Source organism: Papaver somniferum, unplaced genomic scaffold (assembly GCF_003573695.1).
Source record: "Papaver somniferum cultivar HN1 unplaced genomic scaffold, ASM357369v1 unplaced-scaffold_154, whole genome shotgun sequence".
In the NCBI taxonomy this organism is placed as follows: domain Eukaryota; kingdom Viridiplantae; phylum Streptophyta; class Magnoliopsida; order Ranunculales; family Papaveraceae; genus Papaver; species Papaver somniferum.
This window is the reverse complement of record NW_020624820.1, coordinates 2,393,949-2,416,277: the sequence shown is the minus strand read 5'-3', so window position 1 is coordinate 2,416,277 and position 22,329 is coordinate 2,393,949.

Genomic DNA, 22,329 nt, shown 5'->3' with positions numbered 1-22,329 from the left:
CCTGTCTAAATTTGTGCTTTTAGAGTGTGTGTCACCGTACGTAAGCTCCGGGTAGAATGGTGAGCTACCCAACCTCCCACCAATAGAAGCACTATTTTGATCTCTTGAGTGCTATTTTATCAATCATGAATGGTGACATCGAATTTCTAACTTACATACCACTTGTAATCTTGTTCGCAGTTTGCACCATCCACTTTATCTCTCTCTACACCAACAGATCCATAGAAACACCATCATCATCAACAAGAGGAGCATCACAAATTCGAAGGAAAGTTGAAGACGTTCAAGGTTTACAAGCAACGGTACAGAAATGAGCAGGTTTCAGATTCAAGTAAAGCAACAAGACAAGGAGCAGAATTTTATCAAGTTGAAGACTATTGTACAAGAGCGAATATTATCAAGATGAGAGTTCAAGGAGTTTATGATATCGAAACATACAAGTTGTGAAGAATCAAGTGGTAAAGTACTTACCCCATGACCTTTGTACTTGCATTTTTTATTTTATCATATTTTGTATTTGTATTATTTTCTCTTGTTTGATAAAAAAAAATGGGACATGGTCATCATTATGCTAGGTCCCTTGTCAAAAAAAAAAGAAAAAGAAAAGAAAAGAAAAAAAAATATTCATTGCATATATTTGGTTTGTTTAGTTCGTTTTTGGTTTTGTATTCATTCAATAATGCCAATGGAAGAAGAAATATTCATAATGAAGTTTCAAGCAACAAGGAATTAGAGGAAAGAATCACATTGTCAAGATTCTACGAAGTTCAATAGTTATCATCACAAGTTGAAGACCGAAGACCGAAGATGAAGACAAGGATTGAAGACCAAAGACGTTTCTATGGATGTTGTGAGAGTGGTGCTAACTGCACGTCGAACGGATAATGAGGTAAGTAAGCATATTCCCACCTTTGTTAAATGGTTGATTTCCTTTCTTAGAGATCGTTAGAAAAATGGGTTTTTAAAATTATAAAAGATGTGGGTTTTCAAAACAATTCGGAGGGTTTTTTCCTTCCTACCATTCAACGTGTCGCAGGATTCTCTCATCATTCCTACCTGGACACATGTGTGACCCATAAAAACTATTTATTATTGAGAGCAACTTCATTAAACCCTTTCTTATAAGGCAGAGTCGAGACTTTTGATCACTCCGGACCCGAATTTATTTCGATAAGGGATGGTTATTTCTCTCTCAACTTTTAAGGATGATATTGTGTTCATTTATGTGTGTAGTTGCAGGAAATCCTACACTACACCCCTCATGTGATTTCATTGTTGACCAACTCATTTTTAGGTTTACACTCTTAATTTTATTGATTAATTTTTGAATGTTCTTACAAGAAAGATAAAGAAATCAAGAATGAACTCTACTATGAACTTTCTCTCTCCTATTTACTTATTTCTTACTCAAAAAGATCTCTCTCTCCTTTGCAAATCGAATGACTATTTATAAGGAAATACATAGTGGATGACAGCTAATCTGTCCTTTATTTTCGGATATGGTTTGCGACATTCTCGCAACCTTACAAATGTTAACTTCGCAAGCTCTCTAATTTTCGCAAGACTATCACATCTTTCTCATGATCCTTGCTGACGTCGTTTCTGAAATTTTTCTGCGACGTTATTGTGCAATACCATTGATAATTTCGCTGAGACATAATTGTTGCGAGATTCTGATCCTACATCTTGCCTCTTCTCAAATCTTCTCTGCAAAATAGAGAATGATGTGAGAAATTCCGCAACTGCTTATCTTTTCATATTCCACATTTATCACACGTACTCTCTCTTCCATTCATTTCTTGACACATCTTCTGTAACCGCTACCTTTCAACCGCTCACTTCTCTTCGTCTTAATGGTGTTTATTTCTTCGAGAAGTAAATTTTCTTTATATACTCTTCTCCCCCCTCTTTCCACTTTTCTTTTTACTTTCTCTTCTATTTTTATTCTCTCATCTCTGCAACTCTGTCATTCTTCTGTAAATTCTGTTGATGTAATTTTTTCTTCCTTCAATTCTTTTACTTTTTATACATTCCCATACTCTGTATTCAAACATGGCTCCAAGTGGTCATAGATATGAGAAGAATCTACAAGATGTCCAAAAAGATCTTGCTAATAAAGGTCTTACACTCTCCCCCATTCCTGGTGTGAATTCCAAATCAATTCTTTCTGTCAATCTTTTTTCCAATCATAATTATGATGATCAATCAATCATAATTTCGCTGGGTCAACTTCTCGCAGGTCTCCCTATTCCTCTTTATAACCCAGACATTCCTTTATTTTATGAAATTCTCGCTCATTCGGGATTTTCGCGAGCCATTTTCCAACTAAGTGGGGACTGCATCCGTTTGATGCTAGAGTTCGCTAATCTTGGTGCTGGAAGAGGATATCTTTACTCCAAAGAACTTAGGAATCCAAAATTCGCAGACCTAGAGATAGTTTCTGAGAAATATACAGTGGCGAATTTCTTTGAAACTACGAACTTATCTCCATGAAGAAAGAGAATACTCGCTGGGGTATTCGATTAAGAAGGAAAGATAACATTGATGAAGCCAAAATTCTTATGCAAGATATTGACTGGCATTCTGGTAAAAATAAAACTCCTCGCCAGTCCAAAGATGACAAATGGTGTGTCTTTCCTTTAATGCTAAAGGGTCCCTACATTGCTGGATCAAACATTCTTCCTGCGAATCTCGCTGCATATCAACCTTGGGTCTTCTCCTGGCCCGAGAAAGAGAAAGAGGTATGTTTCTCTCCTTTGACTCATTTTATATTTCTTTATTGATTTTTACTATTCTGTTCGCTAACTCTTGCGACATTTCGCAGATCCAAAAACTAAAGGATAGTTATAACAGGACTGGGAAATCTAGTACTCTGTTAGCTCTTCGCTCATACACAGATGAGGTAAGAAATTTTCTCTTATGACTTTAAATAGTACTGTTACTTCCATGCTTCCATTTCTTATTTCTATCTGTGTGTGAAGGTTATTGCTGAAGTAGAAGAATCTGTTGATGCTGCGAAGATTGGTGATAAAGGTAAAGGTACTCTTCGCAGGGAAAAATCAACTGGTCCTCCTCCAAAAAAAAAGAAAAGTTCGTTCTCCTTCTCCTTCAAATTCTCTTCCTAACGAAAGTTCTGAAAATGATAAGGGTGATGAAGATAATGATGATCTTGCTGCAACTGAAGATTCTCCACCTGAATCTTCTATGGCTAAGCTTTCTGGCCTCTTTTCTGATTCTCTATAAGGGATGGGAGATAGCCAATTCGCAAATACCTGCAAAGCTCTCGCTACTCTTTGTGATGTGCCTTTACTGGAAGGCGATAACTCTCTTCGCGGAGTTTCTAGATCCGTGACTCCCGACTTCTTGCATTCTCTCAATAGTCTGGTATACTTTTATCTTTTTACTTTTTTATTGTTATAACTCAAAATCTCTTTCTATATTAATATTTTTTATTTCTTTTCGCAGGCTGGAAAAGCTTCTTTTGTTGTTGCCTCAGATCTGGAGAGAAGACGCAAAAATCTTGAAAAGAAGAATCTTCAATTTCGTAAAAAGAATGAAGAATTGGAAGCTGAAGTTAAAAGTCTTCGTGAGAAAAATAGACAATTAGAAATTGATTCTTCCTCGTATAAGAATAAAATTTCTAGTCTTCAACAAGCTAATAATCAGCTCTACGGTATGTACTTTTATCTTTTCTCTTTATTCATTCATCCTGTTGTTTTATCTTATTTAAATAATCATTTTTGCAGACATCTATGGTCTTTCTGATGAAGCTACCCTTCTTCGCTCATTTCCTAATGCCTTGGATAATGATACCCTTCTTGAACGTCTTAACAATTCCTTAAATAGCTTTTCAAATGATAGAATTTCATCTCTTTCTCTAAATGAACTTAGATCGAAATTTCGCCTCTTAGAAATTGATCATAGATCCAGTTTAGGCTTAGCCAACAGATTTAAGCGTCTCCTTATTGATTCCAAAGAGAAAACCAATGAATTAAGAACCAAAATTAGTGGTCTCATAGATGATAAGGATCGTATCTCTGATCAAGGTGCCAAGGCTTTAGCAAAATTCCAAGAGGCTCTTCTTGAAGTTCAACTTGAGCGAGATGAAGCTAACCACAAGAATATTGAACTCTGCGAAAGGGAAAATCAAATTCGTTCTCGTCTTCTCATAAGTAGTGAGGATGAATTTTTCTGGGCTGCGAAAATTTTAGATGATGCTAGAAAAGATTTAGGCGTAAATGTTAGTCTCCAAGTTGAACATACAGCCTTGATTAGAGACATGATTTCTGACAGAGAAGGTTGCTAATTGCTCTTCTTTACTAATGTTTTGCTTCTTATGAATTTTCATCAAGTTAATAATTGATTGCCTTTTGTTCGCAGATTCTGAAAATAAATATCGTGAAAAGATTGAAGAACTTGAAGCTGAAAAGAAGGAACTCACAAAAAATCTTTCTTCTCGCAACGACAAGTATTCTAGATTGAAGAATCAAATCATAATCATTGTTAAGAATTTTAAGAATGACGCTATGCACTTTCGCAATCAAACCATCCAGATGGTTTGTGATGATCATAATATCCCTCATTCTGATTATCCTTGTCTTTTAGAAAAAATCCCACAGAATACTCCCAGTTTGATTATCTCTGATAGCGAAGCTGATGATGAAGAGTCTGATAGTGATGGAAGTTCTGATGGTGATAAAGATTCTGACGCAGATGAAGAAGGAAACAAGTCTGGTGAAGATAATGAGGATTAACCAAGAAATAGTCTTTACTTCTTTCTTTGATTCTTTGTAATACTTGTACACTTATTTCTTCTTTCTGTATATTTCCTGCATGAATGAAAACAATTCTTCTTTGCAATAAAATTAATTAATATAATTATTAACTTTTGAATTTTTGAGTAAATCTCTCACATGGAGATAGATAACATTTTCTAATTTCATATTCCCATACTTGCCTCTGTTATTTAAATCCAAATGAGAGATTTCATATAATTTTTCTTGCCTTTTGTGAAGTGATTTTTGTTTCTTTTCAAAATCTCATTCCTGTGTAGTCTTATTTTTCCTTCCTAATTAAATGTCTTATTATGCCACCTCTTGTCATTGCGACAAAATCGCAGGACGTCCTTGCATTTTCATGCAAAAATCCATTGATCTTGCCTTAACTTTTTCTTTTGTATTATGGCCTCTTCAGGAATGTTGCGACAATATGACAGGCCTAAATATTCTTGCGAAAATAAAGCCCCATGACATTGTCGTCTTGCGACGAAATCGCAGGACGTCTTCGCACTTTCATGCGAAAACCCATTGATTTCTTCTTATCTTTTTCTTTTGTATTATTGCCTCTTCAGGATTGTTGCACAAATATGACAAGCCTTAATACCCTAAAAAGCCTCATGACTTTTGCGTCTTAAGACACTTATCATCTCCCTAATGGAGGGTGCCGCCCTTATCTCCCCCTGGTTTCCCCTTCAAGGAGGCGTACTTCTACCATACAAGGTTAGCTCCTCACATCCAGTCTTAACAACAACCAGTTGTTTTCGCAGCCTCTTATCCATTTTACCTATAGGGTTTATGGTTAAGAGACTGCACCCTAAGTGGGGTTTTTCTTCAGGCCGAGTGCATTATAAGCCAAGACTTGTCAAGAATGGAAAGGACGCTTCAAACGCCCCCGGCAACCTTGACTCAACCGTGTACCTCGGTGCCTTGATCAGATTTTGCACTCCTTGGGAGAGTCATTATTACCTTAGTTGCCCAACCTAAGTCGTATGCTTAAGTTAAGAATCCAAGGTGCCTCTCCCGGATGGGCTTCATTGACCCCAAATCTCCATGACTCAGGTTCCGGTGGCGGTGTAGCCTTTTCCTGAGCTATGTAACAGGTACCCCCTAATATGACGTACTTTAGGTCTTACATTTGCCTCTTGCGAAATTTTATTCGTGAACTAGGGTGTACGCCATAAAGGTTTGCCTCTTTCTTTTATGTCATTCTTCTCTGATTATTTTCTGTAAAATTCATTATCTCTGCGAGAGTCTCGCAATTCATACTATTGTATTTGAATTTCGCAATCTCAATTTTGTTGTTCAGTCAAATGTATTTTGAGAATTTTACTAATTGCGAGATTATCGCAACAACTTAATCATTCATACATTTCTTGTTTTTATTACTTTTGCCCTCCTCTGCTTCTTTATGATTTTCTGCTACTGCTTCCTTGGTAATGGTATATTCATCCTTTTTATCCTGAGATAGCATTAATTTTGCAACATCTCTTCTCCTTTCTTTTCGATTGTATCCACCATCAACTTCTCACTTCTTTGTACATCCTTGATTTTGTGTCGCCAGTTTTCCTTCTTGTTTGCTTTTCCTTCGCAAGATTCTATCTCAGTTTCGTAACATTTCTTTCCTTCAACCCAATCTCCCTTTATGATTCCTACACCATTGGGGTGAGGGAATTTGATGAATTCATGGAAAGTTGTAGATACACATAGAATCCCATGTAGCCAAGGTCGGCCAATTAATGCATTGTAGGGTGATTCTACATCAACTACAGAGAATGAGATTTCAGAAGATATTCCCTTCAATGGAATTTGCATAGTAACCTCCCCTTTAGGCTTGTTAGCAGTACCATTAAAACCATATATCTTATATGTTGAAGGTATAAGATCATCATCTCTTCCACCCATGGTTTATAAGTATGATAAAATAAGATGTTCACAGAGCTTCCAGTATCGACTAGGATTCTATTGATTGCCCATGAATCTTCAGCTTCAGCTTCATCATCCTCATCTTCTTTTGGTTTTGGATTAATTTCTAATTTTATTACCAATGGATTGTCATGCACCTCTTCTCCTTCGGGAATTACTTCTGCGGTAAAAGAAATGATCTGTTTCTGCCATTCCTCTAGTCACGAAATTTTCGCAATATTCATAACTTCTCTACCATTATTATCTCTTGCGAACACTCTACTTAAAACATTATCATGAAAATCTTCAATTGTCTTATATGAATGTACGATAGAGTGACAGAATAGATTTTTTTCTTTTGCACCAACTTCTATGAAGAATGTTTCTTTCTTTTTCATCGTATTCGCTTTGTGATGTTCTGGCGGTGGTGGTAACGGTTGAGATTGTGTATGCCCTACCAAAAAGTCGTTTAGTTTTCCTTGATCTATCATTCTCAAAATAATTCTCTTTACATTTCTGCAATCGTTTGTGGTATGTCCATGAAAATGATGATAAGAACAAAATTCATGACTTATGTCATTTGGGGGCGGTTCTGTTCCCATGTTCCATGGTGTTGGTATATTCTCCATCAAAATTATAGCTTCCCATATCTTCTCTACACTTTCCTTTAGAGGTGGCATCTTGATTTCTTCCCATATTACTTTGTGACCTCCTTGCCCTCTATTAAAGTTTGGTCTTTGACCTCCATAAGTTTCTTGCGGTTGATCGAGTCTTTGAATCTTGTTATTTCCTCCACGACTGTATAAATTTCTTTCTCTTTCATACTCTTCTTGATCTCGGCTCCCCATAGCTACCAATTTCTGCTGATTATTACTTGTCTCCTTTTCTTGTTGTACTTGCGAAGTATTCGCTACTGTATTTATTAGCTTGGGTAATAAGCTTGCATTCGTTGTTGGTGAGCTGGTGTTCGCAACTGGATATGATTCCATTTCATTTTGTTTTTCCTCTAAAGCAATGTATTCTTCTTGAAGTTCTCGCAATTCAGTCATTGTAATCGTATTCTTGACTCTGAAAATTTGAACATACAACAGGTTTGTTGCAAACATAGCATTGATAAATGATAATATGAGATATCTCTCATCTACACGGCCAAGCATTTCGCTACACATAGTTCTCCATATTTTAGTCAAGTGTTTCAAACTTTCGCCAATCCTTTGTTTTAATCCAAACACATCTTCTATACCAGGTCGTGAGGAATTATTACTTATATATGCTCCCAAGAATGTGGTCTGCAAATGATTGAAGGAGGTTATTGTATTCTTTGGTAAACCTTCAAACCATTTTAACGCTTCTCCTGTTAAGCTGGATGCGAAATACTTGCACAATAACGCATCATGATTTTCCCATTGTAACATGCACCTCACATAAGCTTTAATGTGTTGAATTGCACAAGTTGTTCCATCGAAAATGCTGGTTAATGCGGGCAAATTGCATTTCAGTGGTATTCCTCCTAATTGTACTTCCCTTGTAAATGGAGTTTTCGCAGCTTCTTCTATTGCTTCATCCAATTGTCTTCTACCTACTTCTCCTCTGTTATTTAGCATTCCTCTCATTTATTCTAATTCTTTCAAGATTTGTTTATTTACACCTGGATCTTGGCCCATTGGTCTCTTTAATTTTGCTTCTCTTCTTCTGCGTTCACGTCTATCTTCTCTTGCGAAATTTCGTATCTCTTCTTCATTATCCTCATCTCGTCTTCTTCTGCGATTCTCTTCCTCATCCCTATCTTGAATTCGCAAATGATGATGTCGTTCATTTTCTCCTCCATAATTTTGTTCATTTCTTATCAACTCAATTCGCTGTCTTTCAGTCATTCTCTTTACTCTATCATACTCCTCATTGAGATTATCATTATTCCGGTTTTGTATACGCCTTCTTTATCGATTGTCATGATTGTTTTGGCGAATTGTCTCGTTAAGCTCTTTCTCTACCATTTCTGCTCTCAACATTTCACGTTCGCAGATTAAACGTGCTTGTTCAGCATTATGTCTTTCAATTTCTTCTTCAATTGTCTGTTGATTTCTTTGATTTTCTCTCACATGTAAAATTCTTCTTCCCTCCTCTTGATTTCCTTCGGCATCTTGGTTATTTTGTCTCTGAATTGGCTCGTTCTCTTGATTTCCTCCAATTTGCCCATCATCAAAAGTTTCATTTTGTGGAATGTAACGATCATCAGTTCTTTCTCTATTTTCGCGATATTCTTCATTAGGATTTGATATTTCTTCTTGAATATTGTTTCCAGCATTGATCGTGGGTGAATTTTGCCTCATTTCTCTTCTAGTCGATCTAGAATATGATTTTGTAATACTTATCGATCTTTTATTCTGCAATCTGATATTCTCCATCCTTAATTCGTTATTTTGCCTTGTTAGATTCGCACGTTCCTCTGCCTCAGCTCTTCTTTCTTCATGTATTCTTCGTCTCAATGTTTCTAGCGTTCCAATTTCCTCATTTCCATGAATTATTCCTTCATCTGCTTCTTGATTTCTCTCTTCCTGTCTATAATTTCTATTTTGTTGTTCTTCTTCTATTTCTTCTGCTGAATTTGATCGCCAAGTGTGTATGCTCACTCTGTCATAATCTGTATTCCTCTCTTCAACTAATGTATATTGAATTGGCGATTGAATTAGATTTTCTCTATTATTTCTCATTCTAGTATATTCTCACATTTCACTTCTTTCTCTTCCAACAATTTTCTTGCTTCTTCTAATAGTAGTCGGTTGTTCGGATGTATTTCTTCTTCTAGCCATTTCTTCAATGTTAACAATATTGCTAGAAATTATGAAAAATTCTTAATCAATCACTTTAAATTTTCACAAATCTCAATATCAATTTTTAGTTTTCTCTAGAATAATCTTCAACTCGTCCCTGTTTCTAGCGCCATTATGTAGTTGTAGGAAATCCTACACTACACCCCTCATGTGATTTCATTGTTGATCAACTCATTTTTAGGTTTACACTCTTAATTTTATTGATTAATTTTTGAATTTTCTTACAAGAAAGATAAAGAAATCAAGAATGAACTCTGCTTTGAACTTTCTCTCTCCTATTTACTTGTTTCTTACTCGAAAATATATCTCTCTCCTTTGCAACTCGAATGACTATTTATAAGGAAATACATAGTGGATGACAGCTAATCTGTCCTTTATTTTCGGCAAATGTTAACTTCGCAAGCTCTCTAATTTTCGCAAGACTATCACATCTTTCTCATGATCCTTGATGACATCGTTTCTGAAATTGTTCTGCGACGCTATTGTGCAATACCATTGATAATTTCGCTGAGACATAATTGTTGCGAGATTCTGATCCTACAATGTGTCTAACTTCTTATTACTAGTGTGCAGAATCTTTATGTCTTCTTAGCGCGTTGGATGCAATCATTTCGGAGAACTAGTAAGTTGGAAAATAGGTTTTGTGGGTATATCTCCAGTAAACCCTCACGAGACTATAACTCGTCCACTAGGGACACCTAGGGGTTTAAAGACTTGTTATACGTGCTAAGTGTGACCGTAGCCTCGACGACACAAAGTTGTATGTATGTTTTATATTTTGTTTTGTTTGATTTGCTCGAGGACTAGCAAAGTCTAAGTGTGGGGTAATTTGATGGGTGTCTAAAACACCTAATTTTATATCTAGTATTTATGCTTTCTTTGCTACTTTTCTTGTAAATTATGTATCTTATGTTTGCTTTTGAGCTTATTAGGTGAAATGGAGTCATTATGAGTAAAAGAAGAGACAACGTCCATTTGGAACAGGAATGGCAAAAAGGTTATTCATGGGCGAATGATATCGGGAGCTCTTATGAGGATAAGGGACAACCAGTTGGATTTTAAGAAGAATTGCTAAAAACACCCATGGGTGTTGATAGTCGTCCCATTGTTATTACCCTAAAACAACTCAGAGACTTTCTTTCACACTATTCATCCCCAATTTCATCTCTGCTGCTATTGAGAAACATGTAGAAATTTATGGAGAGATCAGATCGAGAAGGGTTTGAAGCAGAAATTGTAGGAGGTCTGATGTTGTAAAGAAGATGGTGATTAACATGGGTTTATGCCATTATTCTAGGTGGTGATGCTGGGTATTGCAGAGAGGAACAACTAATGAGTATTCTGAGATTTTAAGGGATATGGAAGAGTGGGTTTTGAGTTAAATCTGCGTTGGTGTTCTGTTGAAATGGGAATTGAGGTGAAATTGAAATTAAGAAGGAAATTACAAGATGGGTTTAGTTTCAATTGGTAATTGGTAGCAGAACGAGGTGATAGATGGTTCTGCTGGCTTAACTTGAGAAGAATGGAATCAGATTTACGTTTGTATGATGTTGTTGATGGCAACACAGTGGTGGATGTTGTGCTGCAACAATAAATAGTGGTAGTTGGTTGTTGGCAGTGGTGGACAAGATGGTGGTGAACTAGAAGGGTACTGATGCTGATGGTCAATGAAGAGATTATCTGACATGGGTTTATCTCAAGATGGAGTACACCGTGTTGCCGTTAATGGGAGTTGGTGTTGGCTTGCAGAAGAGGAGTCAGTGATGCTGAGAAGGTTTTATAAGCCAGCAGAGATGGGTATTGGCTTGAGCCTTTGTGCAAATGATGCAGATGGAAGCTACAACAATGGTTGGTGGTACTAAGATTGTACAAGAATGTTGCCATGGGACTGCAGCTGTAATATGGAGGAGTTGGCGCTGCAATGGAGGAGGAAGGGAATGAATGGCAAAGATGGGTTTTGGTGGATGAATTAGGTGGAAATGGCTCTTGTACTTGAATCGGAGTTGAGGCTGTAGATTGGTGGTCACTGCCATGAGAAGATGGTTGTGTTAACTGCAAGTGGTGGTACAAAGTAATGAGCAGCTGTATGAGATTGCAATGGTGGTCTGAGACTGAAGTGCTTGAAGTAGATGCATGTTTAGGCTGGTAAAGATGCAGCTGAGATTATAGAGGTCTTGAGCAAGAAAGGATGTTACTGGCGGATGATCTAATGGGTTCGAGATGATTTTAGAAATGAAGATGGGTTCAGAGTGGATGCGGCCAAAACTGGTGATGTTGTGCTGCTGTTGCTGCAGACAAATATTATACAGAGCAGCTACAGATGAGGCAATTGCAGAATGAGTCAGTGTTGGTGATTGTTCTGGTGGCAATGGAAATGGAATGTTGGATTCAGCTGGTTGCAGGAAAGAAGGAATTGGAGATGAAGCAGGTGGTTAGTTGATGGCAATTGGTCTTGGTGACTGAAGGCAGTGAATAGTTGAACCTGAGCTGAAGTTGAAGCAATTGCAGAGATAGTTTGGTGCAGCTGAGAGAGTTGCAGTTGGTTGCGATGCAGCAGATGATGTGGGTTATGGCTGAGGAACTACAGGGGTGTTTACCATGGGTTCTGGTAGTACTGATGAGAAGCAATGGTGGTGTTGAATATGAATATACTGCAGTTTGGCAGCAAAGTGATATGAAGAATTGAACTGCAGAAAATGATTGTGGCTGTAATTCAGCAAAGGCATTGGGTGTTAACTGAGACAATGAAGCCAAAGTGGTGGTATACTTGGGTCGGCAGCAAGTGGAAGAAGTGGTGTGCAAAGACTAGTTGTGAACTGAACTTGCAGGCTCGGAGAGGTTTTGATTGCAGCTACAGATGGTTGTGCAGTGAACGAATGCAGTGTGTATGAGCTTTAATTACAGGTATTGCAGGAGGCATTGCAGTCATGGAGAAGGTTGTTGACTGAAATGGAGGTGACTGAAGTGGTACAGACTGCAGGTGCAATTCAGTGAAGAAGTTGTTGGTACACATATGAGAATGGAACAGTGGAATTGAGCAGAATATAGATGTATGTTAGGACATATGTTACAGGGGAGGAGAATTGTATAGCTATGAGATACAGGAAACTGATGCAGGTGCAGTGATGAGAGCTTGTTTCAGATGGCTAGGCATAGGAGTCTGATACTGAGTACGAGAAGTTGCATGCATGAGTTTGTTGCTGAGTTTGTGTTGCTGCATTTGAGAAGCTGTTACTGTGGATAAATGAGTGCTTGGAAGTGTAAATGCATGACTAAATGGTGAATGAATTTTACACAGAAGGAGCTGAAATAAAAGGCCTGGAATTGGCCTGAGTCCGTCAGAAATAGAGGAAACTCGATCGGAATCGGTGTATGGCGAGTTGACTCACCGGTCCAGGTATGTGAATCAGATGGATTTGGACCTATTCAGGTTGGGCTTCACTCATGGGCTTGGCATTGATATGGAACTCTTGGGAGTTGGTCGAGATTGAGAAGTCAGGATATAAAAAGCTTATTCACAAACATCTGGAAAAATCAGATCTCATCTTCTACTTTTGTTCTAGGGTTTACAACATGATAGATTTATTTCTTCTTTGGATGAACTCCATAAACATGAGCTAATTTTCTTTTGGTTAAGGAATAAGTTTGAATTCCAAACATGATTTTTATGCAATGAATTAGTTTTGTCTCCATACTTTGTTGATTATGATTCACTATTAATATTGTTATATGATTTGAATACATGTTTAGTCGAGTCGCGAATCGGTTGAATTAGTTTTCATCTCTATTGCTAGATTAGGGTTATTATATGTAAAAGTGACAATTCCTGATTGCAAGTAGCATAATTGTGGGTATTGCTTGTAGTGATGCATCCTAGTAGTCACAAGTGGATCATAACCTTGGTTAAATCGGATTCGTGCTTTTACACGTTCGATTGCTTTGATTAGTCTTATTCCATATAATGCTTTTAGGGAGTTAAACGTAATTGTGCTTTTACACTTTAGGTTGCTTTCTAGGAAGAATTCACATATGCATCCTTTAATGTGGTTGTGATGAAATCAGGGAATTAGCGAGATATATTTGCGATCAAGATATCTTAGGAATTTTAATAAAGTTGAGATTAAATATCAATTCTAGTTATTGTTGAAAAGCATGTTTGTGGATGAAAACGATATCCTTGACCAATACTTTCACATATTTGAATTGTGTGCTTTATTTCTTAGTTTTGCTTTTATTTTATTTTAGTATATCAAAATCATAATATCCCCTTTTGTTTGCTTAAGATACCAAAACATATTGACAACCTAGTCCTCTCTGTGGGAACGATCCTTTCTTGCCCTTGCTATATTATATATTTTGAGCAGTAAGAAAGTGTAATTATTTTTGACGCCTACGACAGCGATCAGTAATGGCATGTATAATGGCATTCAAACCATCGGAATTTTTCTTTGCAGCATTTATCTCGCAGGGGTGTATTCACCAATATCCTTGGGAACGTTTACATCTCCATCTGCCACGACGGGAGCATTATAGCCATTAACAACATATACCCATGATTGAAAATCACGTGCTTGAAGAAAAGCTTGCATAGCAATTTTCCACCACAAGTAATTAGAGCCATCGAAGACTGGTGGTACGTTTATTGAGATAGCACCTCTGTCCATAGAGTCAGATTGCTATAAACACAGACTTGTAAGGTCTTAAACGTGTTTGCCTGCTCTGATACCAATTGAAAAAGTGGGGGTACAAGAACCACACCCAATATTTCGCTTAGCAATCTGTATGGACAAACTCCAATATACTTTCTAGAGAATCAACTAGACAGTCAGACTCAATCTAGATAAAAAGTATATCAAAGAGTTTATATCTCAATCTCTCAATTTGATATATACTCAAGCAAATAGAAATCTGCGAGTCTTTATCAAATACTAGAGAGATAACTTGGATGGTACCAAAGACCAATAACCAAGTGCAATCAATTTAAATCAACAACCAAAAGGTCGGATATTCTAATTGATTGAAAAACGCACAACCTATGATATTTCAATTATATAACAAAATATAATGCGGAAAAGAAATAACACAGACACCAGAATTTTGTTAACAAGGAAACCTCAAATGCAGAAAAACCCCGGGACCTAGTCCAGATTGAACATACACTGTGTTAAGCAGCTACAGACACTAGCCTACTCCAAATTAACTTCGGTATGGACTGTAGTTGAACCCCAATCAATCTCACACTGATCTAAGGTATAGTCATGCTCCTACGTCTCTGATCCCAACATGACGTACTTGACTCCCTTAGCTGATCTCACCCACAACTAAGAGTTACTACCACCCAAAGTCGAAGACTTTAATAAACAAATCTGTATCACACAGAAAAATCTACGGTAATAGATAAATCCGTCTCCCACGAATATACCTATAAGTTTTGTTCCGTCTTTTGATAAATCAAGGTGAACAAGAACCAATTGATAAACCAGACTTATATTCCCGAAGAACAACCTAGTATTATCAATCACCTCAAAATAATCTTAATCGACGCAGCGAAAATAGATATTGCGGAATCACAAACGATGAGACGAAGTGTTTGTGATTTCATTTATATCTTGCCTATCGGAGATATCAATCTCAAGCCAATTATTACAATTGTACTCGTACGATAGAAACAGCAAGACCAGATCACACAACTACAAGAAATTAGTATCGGTCTGGCTTCACAATCCCAATGAAGTCTTTAAGTCGACTCTGGCTTAGCACAACTAGTATCACACAGAAGTTGTAGGGATTAGGTTTCCCAGTTGCTAGAGTTCTCCCTTATATAGTCTTTCAAATCAGGGTTTACAATCAATGTTAGCTTGGTAACAAAGCATTCAATATTCACCGTTAGATGAAAACCTGATTAGATTCAAGCTAATATCTTTCAACCGTTAGATCGAAAACTAGCTTGTTACACACAAATGAAATGCACGTTTCTAGGCTTGTGTAACCGTACCCAAACTTGTACATTTGTTGGTTCAACAATAGTCAACCAAATGGTTAGCCATATGATCACTTTCATATCAACCATATTCTTCTTCACCATAACTAGTTCAAATGACTCATATGAACTAGTTAGAGAGTTGTTCAATTGCAAGGAAATCTTATGTAACTACACAAGACACAATTGAAGCAAAAACGATTTGATTCACTCGAATCGGTTCATGAACTATATAGCCACGGTTTGTAATTTGCATTCCTTAGTTTATATAAGAATAAGTTTACAAACATCGTTTTTAGATATAACCTACTCAAGTTCGCGGAATGGGTTCGCGGACTTAAGTTCCCGGATGGACTTCACAAACTCCAGCAGAATTTCTTGGGACGAGAACTTCCGCCAGTTCGAGGACTTGGCTCACGCCACCATTCCGGTTCTCTTGATCAACAAAGTTCACAAACTTCGGTTCAAGGAATAAGGACTTATACATATATGTGTTTCCACAACAATGTTTATATCCTCCAATGGTTATATAATCTAAACTCTCATTTCAATCATTGAAACATTCTTAGAGGAGGTTGATATTCTATAGTTGTTATTCACAAACTATTTTTCGTCAAAGTATGCAATTTTCAAAATGATTGAAACTTGTCATGACTTTCGTCACTAGGTAAAGATGAACTTGGCTAAAGCGAAAGCTTACCAACACATATTTCGAGAAATAGATAGGCGAGATAAATTCGGCTCGAAATAGCAAATGTGTATAATCTAAGTTTATATAGCAAAACGACTTTTGTCTCAAGATAGGAGATAAATAGACTTTTCAGTGATAGATAATTCAAGTCTCCACATACCTTTTAGTCGATGAAGATCCACCGATTTATAGTCCTTCGTCTTGTATGATGATTGCCATGGATTTCTTGAGCTCAACTACACTTTTTATCCTAGTCCGAGACCTTAGCTATAGACTAGAAATTAAGACTTATAGTTTTGATCACTAACATTGACAAACATGCTTGAGATAGCAACGCATGCGAGTTCGACTGAGAAATGCTCTAACATAATATAATGCGGAAAAAAAAATAACACAGATACCAGAAGTTTTGTTAACGAGGAAACCTCAAATGCAGAGAAAGCCCGGGACGTAGTCCAGATTGAACACCAAACTGTACTAAGCCACTATAGACACTAGCCTACCACCAATTAACTTCGGATTGGAATGTATTTGAGCCCTAAAATTAAGGTATCCCACCGATCAAGGTATAGTCGTGTTCCTTACGCCTCTTGAATCCCAGCATGACTCCGCGCAATAGATTCCCTTAGATAACGTCACACCAACTAATTAGAGTTGCTTCAACTCAATTGAAGACTTTAAACCAAATATGCCTCCCACAGATTAAGCATATATAATTGATTTCTTGATTACGATCAAAACGTATTATCAAGGTGATGGAAATCGGTAGCAATTCGACAAAGTCTAGCTATCCTCAAAATCCGGACTTATACAACCCGAAGTGCAATATGGATTATTATTCACCTCACAAGTATTAAATTGTGGAATCAACAAAGTTTGAGACGAAGAGAACTGTGATGATTTCTATCTATCTATCTTGATCGATGGAGCAAGCTCTACAAACAATCAAGGTCAGGATACTCAAGTTATCAAGGAAAGATAACTGGACCTGGCTTCACGAATCCCTATGAAGACTTTGTAGTCGCTAAACCCTAAAAGGGTTAGGAAGAGGACGACTCTAGATACAACTAGGACACACCAAAAAGTAGTGTCGGGATTCAAAGATCTCAGTTGCTTAAAGTTCCCCTTTTATAGACATTCAAAGCATAAGTTGTTTTAGGTTTAAGCTAAGATAGCTTTGGAACCAAGCAAACAATATCCACCGTTAGATGAATATTTGAATCTGATTTACATAAGAAAGATATACACTCTGGTTAGGTGAAATCGTACCGAACCGTGTACAAAGACTATGTTCAACATGGTCAGCCGAAACTAGGCGGTTTGAACTTAAAAGCTTAATCTTCATTTTCATGAATACATAAGACATTAACTCTGAGTCACAAACATGTGATTAATTAAGTCTAGTGTTGAAAAAGCGGGGGTCTAACAACACCACCCAATATTTCGCTTAGCAATCTGCATGGACTAACTCTGAAATACTTTGCTAGAGAATCAACTAGACAGTCAGACTCAATCTAGATAAAAGTATCTCAAGGAGTTAATATCTCTTTTTTTTTTTTTGATATTACTCAAGCTAATAGAAATCAGCGAGTCCTAATCAAACACAAGGAATACTTGGACGGTACCAAAGACCAATGTCCAAGGATCAATCAATATCAATCAACAATCAAAGGTCGGATTTCCAATTGACGATCACAAACGCGGAACCTGTATTATTTCAATTATATAACAAATATAAAGCAGAAATAGAAATAACACAGACACCAGAAGTTTTGTTAATGAGGAAACCGCAAATGCAGAAAAACCCCGGGACCTAGTCCAGATTGAATACACACTGTATTAAGCCGCTACAGACACTAGCCTAGTCCAAGCTAACTTCGGACTGGACTATAGTTGAACCCCAATCAGTCTGCCACTAATTCAAGGTACAGTTGTACTCCCTACGCCTCTGATCCCAGCAGGACACTGCGCAGTTGATTCCCTTAGCTGATCTCACCCACAACTAAGAGTTGCTGCAAACCAAAATCGCAGACTTGATAATAAACAAATCCGTCTCACACAGAAAAGTCTATCAAAGGATAAATCTGTCTCCCACAGAAGAACCCTAGGTTTTTGTTCCGTCTTATGATATGAAATCAAGGTGAACAGGAACCAATTGATAATCCGGTCCTATATTCCAGAAAAACAGCCTAGATTAATCAATCACCTCTCAACATTCTTACTTGTATAAACAAGAGGACGTCGAGGAATCACAAACAGTGAGACGAAGATGTTTGTGACTTTTTTATCTTTACTATCAGAGAACTCTCACGATCTCAAGCCAATCAATAAGATTGCACTCGTACGATAGAAGATGTAAGATCAGATCGCACAGCTACGATAAAAGTAGTATCGGTCTGGCTTCAGAATCCCAATGAAGTCTTTAAGTCGTTAACCTGGTTTTAGAGAAGAAAACCAAAGGTTAGAGGAGAATCGACTCTAGCGAGCGCACTAGTATCACACAGACGTGTGGGGATTAGTTTTTCCCAATGTTAGATGTCTCCTTTATATAGTCTTCAAATTAGGGTTTTGCCTTAGGTACAAAGAAATCAATATTCACTGTTAGATGAAAACCTTATTTAGATTCAAGCTAATATTTCTCAACCGTTAGATCGAAAACTTAGCTTGTCACACACACTTGAGATATATGTTTACTGGGTTTGTGAAAATCGTGCCCAAACGTGTACGTGTATGTTGGTTCAACATAGTAACCCAAAAGGTTAACCATATGAGCATTTCATATTAACCTTGTTCTTCTTCACCATAACTAGTTCAATTGAATCAAATGAACAAGTTAGAGAGTTGTTCAATTGCTATGAGATCTTATGTAACTACACAAGACACAATTGAAACAAAGATGATTCGATTCGATTGAATCGGCTCATGAACTTTATAGCCACGGTTTGCATACTGCATTCCTTAGTAATTTAAGTTTCATGTTCAGAGCACATCTTTAGATCATAACCCACTCAAGTTCGCAAGAAAGTTCGCGGACTTAAGGCAACCGGCAGAGTTTTCCAAACTCATCAGAAAATCTCGGCAAAGAGACTTCCGCCAGTTTGCAGACTAGGTTCGCGAACTGAGTTCGCGGACTAAACATGCAAACGAGTTTTTGGAAATCCCAGCAGAAATTCTCGGTAAGAGAACTTCCGTCAGTTCGCGGACTTGGCAAAGCCAATTCCTCCGGTTTATTTCAATCAAAAAATTTCGCAAACTTCGGATTAAGAAATAGGACTTATGCACATATGTGTTACTACACAATGCTTATATCCATCATTGGTTATATAGATCTAAACTCTCATTCCAACCATTGAAACATTCTTAAAGGACGTTATATAGTTGTTACACTATTTCTCGTCAAAGCGATTTTCAAAATGATTGAAACATTATGACTTTCGTCACTAGGTGAAGATAAACCCGATCAAAGCGAAACGCTTTACCAACACATGATTTCGTGATATAGATAGGCGAGATATACTCGGCTCGGAATATCAAATGTGTATGATTCAGTCTGTTTCTAGCCTACATAGCTATCTCAAGCATGTTTGTCAATGTTAGTGATCAAAACTATAAGTCTTGATTTTTAGCCTACATAGCTAAGTCTCGTACTAGGATAGAAAAGTATAGTTGAGATCAAGGACCTCATGGCGATTCATCATACAACGACGAAGATCTATTCAAGGAACCGTGGAACTTCATCAGCAAAAAGGTATGTGGAGACTTGAACTTATCTATCACTCAAAAGTCTATCTCTTCTATCTCCTACTTCTTATGGGACAAAAGTCGTATGCTATATAGACTAGATCATACACATTTGATATTTCGAGCTGAGCATTCATTTCTTGTCTTTTATCTCGAAATCGTGTGTTGGTAAAGCGTTTCACTTTGATCAAGTTTATCTTCACCTAGTGAAGAAAGTCATGAAAAGTTTCAATCACTTTGAGAATTGCTCTGACGTGAATCGGTCTGTGAATAACGGCTACATAGCGTCCTCTGAGAATGTCTCAATGATTGAAATGAGAGTTTAGATTACATAACCATGTATTCCTTGAACCAAATTTTTCGAGCTTTGTTGATCAAGAGAAATCGAAAGGATTGTGAAATTGGCTTGCCAAGTCCGCGAACTGCCGGAAGTCCTCGACCGAGAATTTCTGCTGGGATTTTCCAAAACTCGTTTGTGTGCTAAGTCCTTGAACTCAGTCCGCGAACTGGCGGAAGTTCTCTTTCCGAGAATTTCTGCTGAGTTTGGAAAACTCAACCGATTAACTTAAGTCCGCGAACTTGTTTGTGAACTTAAGAGGTTATGATCTAAAGATGTGCTCTGAACATGAAACATTAAATTACTAAGGAATGCTTTATGCAAACCGTGGCTATAATGTTCATGAGCCGATTCAATCGAATCGAATCATCTTTGTTTCAATTGTGTCTTGTGTAGTTACATAAGATCTCATAGCAATTGAACAACTATTTAACTAGTTCATTTGAGTCAATTGAACTAGTTATGGTGAAGAAGAACAAGGTTAATATGAAATGCTGATATGGTTAACCTGTTGGGTTACTATGTTGAACCAACATACACGTATACGTTTGGACATGGTTTTCACGAACCCAGTAAACATCTATCCAAGTGTGTGTGACAAGCTAAGTTTTCGATCTAACGGTTGAGAAATATTAGCTTGAATCTTAATCAGGTTTATATCTAACAGTGAATAAGGATTGCTTTGTAACTAAGGAAAAATCCTGATTTGAAGGCTATATAAAGGAGACATCTAGCATTGTGCAAAACTAATCCCCACACGTCTGTGTGCCACCAGTGCGCCCGCTAGAGTCGATCTCCATTAACCTTTCATTTTTTTCTCTAAAATCAGGTTTACGACTTAAAGACTTCATTGGGATTGTGAAGCCAGACCGATACTACTTTATCGTAGTTATGTGATCTGATCTTGCATCTTCTATCGTACGAGTACAATCGATTGATTGGATTGAGATCGTGAGAGTTCTCCGATAGACAAGATAAAGAAGTCACAAACATCTTCGTCTCACTGTTTGTGATTCCTCGACAATCCGCTTGTGTAGTCAATATGGATTGTAGAGAGGTGATTGATTAATCTAAGATGTTCTTCGGGAATATAAGACCGGATTATCAATTGGTTCCTGGTCACCTTGATTTCATATCAAAAGACGGAAAAAAACCTAGGGTTTATCTGTGGGAGACAGATTTATCATTTTATAGACTTTTTTTGTGTGAGACAGATCTGTTTATTACCAAGTCCGTGATTTTGGGTTACAACAACTCTTGGTTGTGGGTGAGATCAGCTAAGGGAATCAAGTGCGTAGTATCCTGCTGGGATCATAGGTGTAGGAGTACAACTGTACCTTGGATCGGTGGGAGACTGATTGGGGTTCAACTATAGTCCAGTCCGAAGTTAGTTTGCAGTAAGCTAGTGTTTGTAGCGGCTTAATACAGTGTGTATTCAATCTGGACTAGGTCCCGGGGTTTTTCTGCATTTGCGGTTTCCTCGTTAACAAAATTTCTGGTATCTGTGTTATTTCTTTTCCGCATTATATTTTATATAAATGAAATAATACAGGTTGTGTGTTTGTGATCATCAATTGGAAATCCAACCTTTGGTTGTTGATTGGTATTGATTTATCCTTGGACATTGGTCTTTGGTACCGTCCAAGTATTCCTTGTATTTGATAAAGACTCGATATTGTTTTTAGCTTGAGTAAAAATCAAATCAAGAGATAGATATTAACTCCTTGAGATACTTTTATCTTGATTGAGTCTGACTGTCTAGTTTATTCTCTAGCAAAGTATTTCGGAGTTAGTCCATACAGATTTCTAAGCGAAATATTGGGTGGTGTTGTTAGACCCCCGCTTTTTCAATTGGTATCAGAGCAGGCAAACACGTTCAAGACCTAACAAGTTTGTGTTTGTAGCGATCTGAATCTATGGACAGAGGTGCAATCTCTATTAACGTACCACCAGTCCTCGATGGCTCAAACTATCTATGGTGGAAAGTTATTATGCGCACTTTTCTTCAGTCGCGTGACTTCCAATCATGGATATGTGTTGTGAATGGCTATGAGACTCCCGTTGTTATG